Source organism: Rutidosis leptorrhynchoides, chromosome 2 (genome assembly GCF_046630445.1).
Source record: "Rutidosis leptorrhynchoides isolate AG116_Rl617_1_P2 chromosome 2, CSIRO_AGI_Rlap_v1, whole genome shotgun sequence".
Classification (NCBI taxonomy): Eukaryota; Viridiplantae; Streptophyta; class Magnoliopsida; order Asterales; family Asteraceae; genus Rutidosis; species Rutidosis leptorrhynchoides.
Genome location: NC_092334.1, coordinates 158,168,630 through 158,171,830, shown reverse-complemented (window position 1 = coordinate 158,171,830; position 3,201 = coordinate 158,168,630).

Sequence of the window (3,201 nt, the reverse complement as noted above, 5' to 3'; positions counted from 1 at the left end):
TCGTGGTGAAAGGGTAGATAGAATTTTGACGCAAACGCCGTCTGGAGGCGTATGTCAAACTATAATGTTTTTACGCTAGGAGGAAAACACTCCTACTTACATATTAACAAAGCCGAACTTCGTATAATTCATAGATTTATAGCTAACTCGATTACACAGAGAGGTCACAACAAGGAGAAAATGACCTTACATTATTTATTTTACCTAAAGTGTATTCGAGACCCAAGAAGCTTTGTTAATATCCCCTACTGTGTTGATTTTTATTTGTCTAAGATGGTGGAAGGAATACTGGAAGGGGGGATTATAGGAGGAGGTATTTTTGTTACTCTCATTGGAGAGTATTTGGGTGTAGATAGGGACCAAGGGGTCCACTTTTGGAATGTAGGGAACAGGTTGAGCCATTAGGATTGAAGGTCTATCAGGGTGTTAAGTTATTAAAGAGCAGACGCAACCAGCCAGTACCCTATGAAGGTAGTCATCCTCAGGTAGAGAGAGTTTCAGATGAGGAAATGGAGGAAGCAGATGACATTAAGGATGTCATTAGGGAGGCTATGACTGATGTCTACCAGCGTGTAGATGAGGTAGATATGACAAACGGGGAGAGATTTAGTCGGATGGAGCAGTGGCAAGCCCGGAATGATTACGAGCATTCCAGGCAACGATAGCATGATAGATGGGACTATCATCAGCATCAGATTATGAGCCGGTTGTCACCTTAGGATCAATACATCCCAACCCGACCCGCTTACTATCCTCCACACCAGCCCGAGATGAGACCACCATATATTCTCTACGACCCTAACCAGGCCTACCAGTACACCTATCACCAACCATGGAACCCGGATGACGACATGAACTGGAACCCTTTTCCAGATTGATATAGTTTCTGTTGGTGATTTCTATGATTTTTATCTTTTTATTATTTTTATTTATTTATGTTTAAACATATGATATTGTGATACATTAATGCATTGTTTAATATTTTTATTATTTGGTATTAATATATCATATTTGATTTGAAAGTGGGATTTTAAGTCCCATTTCAAATTACCATGCATGTTTATATTTGTATGTATGTATATTGTCAATTGTACATAACAGGGAAAACAGCGCATTTTCAAAGACTGGCATTAAGTTCAGCAAAAGCTAGTACTTTTGACGACAATACGAAAAAAAATGTGATGTAACAACAAGACGAAATGAACAAATGAAGTGCACCATTTATCATTCAGCAAACAAACGCCAATATGTTTGGAAACTTTGGTAAAATTTAATCATTTTTCTACGCTAATCACCCTCAATAATTTAAATTGTTACTGATTTCTTGCAAATGAGGGCATTGCAAGATCTTAAGTGTGGGAAGGGGTTAAATTCTTTCGGATTTTTAAATATTTTAACTTATACACTTGGTTACCATTAAAAATACTAGTAATGCAGTAGTTGTATTAGAATCTAGTGCTCTCTGATAATAAAGAACAGCCCCAGTCTTATATATTGACTACCCAATTCTAGTAAAATTTTTCAAAATTTTCAATTAAATGAATTCAAATTCATGTTTATACATATTTATGAACGATAAAACTAGGTGTTAACACCGAAATTATTGTTACCTCGGAAAGGACATAAATTGAGAAACAACCCAAAATGTTAGAATTCATTTAAAATGGAATAGAGGACAATAAAAAGGCAAAGAAAGGAAAATAAAATCCAAGTGTGGAAAAAATTTACCAAGTTCTTTAAAACATATATCACATATTTTGTACAAAGATACTTTTGTTTTGGACAAAATTAACCATTTTACCCGGAAAACGGTAATATATTTGAAAGAAAGATGGATCTACACAATGAATCAATTCCATCATTAAAAGGAAGTAAAGTCTTCCGAAAAAGACACGCGCTTCTTGATTTAGGTCAGGAAGTTGTCGTCCAGACCAGCTGTAGGTTGACAAAAAAATCTAGAAAAATGTTTTCTCGAAAATCAGCTGGAAATCCACGAACCTCAGCATCAAACAGGGTCGCCAAGTGGTCAGACTTATCCTAACCATGAGAGGATCTGTCTCGTAAAATGGGGAGGGAGCCGTGCAAATTAGCTTGATAAGACTAATGAATCAGACCCCCAGAAAGGATAATCTCCTTAAAGATTAAAAATCAGCTTTAAAGCCTGATATTACTCAATCCTTGAGATTACCTTTAAAGATTGAGAATTACAAACTCATGGAATTCAATGATATCTAAACTCGAGCTTGAATGAGAAAATATTTTGATCAAAATTACAAACCGATTTGTTTTCTGAAAACCCATTTTTAATGCGTTCATTACCATTGAACGTAAAATCCTAGGAATTCACCTGGAATTCATTAGATCACCTGAACCAAATCGGGTGTCAACCGTAAGAACGGTGGTTGCATAGCATGGTCAAAGACAGGACCTTGTGCCAAACCGAAAAACCATAAGGGTGAGCTTTACTATTGCTCCTACAAAGGATAGTAATTGCATTCGACACGTTATAGACCATAATTAAAAGCATGTCAGGGGACATTGCCTTAACAGTTGCTTGTTCAACACTTTCCTTTACAACCGGATGGTAGTTTATCGAAAGGTAATATACGGAGCAAGTATACTGGACGTGTTGCTTTCTCAATACAAGGTTAGCAAGTGGGTGACACAAAACCGCAAGTTTTGAGCTAAAATTTTCAAATCTGAAACCCACCAAAACCACAACAAAAACATTTTGCAAACACCGGTGAAGGGTTATTCCGGAAAACTTATCTAGGGTAAAAACTAGATTTAATTTTCAAAAGATCAAATGTTTTCATAAAGATCCAATTTCCTTAAGGATCTAAATTTTCATAGTCATGTGGGACTGTAAACCACATCGTTACTACCATTGTTTATACCGCCGTATAAAAATCACTGATGTACAAAATGTGAAGAATAAAGAAGTGATTCTAGTATATTTTTATTTCAAGACTATATTGCTTGAGGACAACCAACGCTTAAGTGTGGAAATATTTGATAATGCTAAAAACGAACATATATTTCATAGCATTATCCCTCAAGAAAGACAAGCTTTTAGTTGCAATTGTTCTATTTACAAGTAATATTCGTTTAAATAATAAAAAGTGAAGACAAAAGACAGATTCGATGAATTGAAGATGCAAACGACCAAAAAGCTCAAAAGTACAAAGTACAATCAAAGTG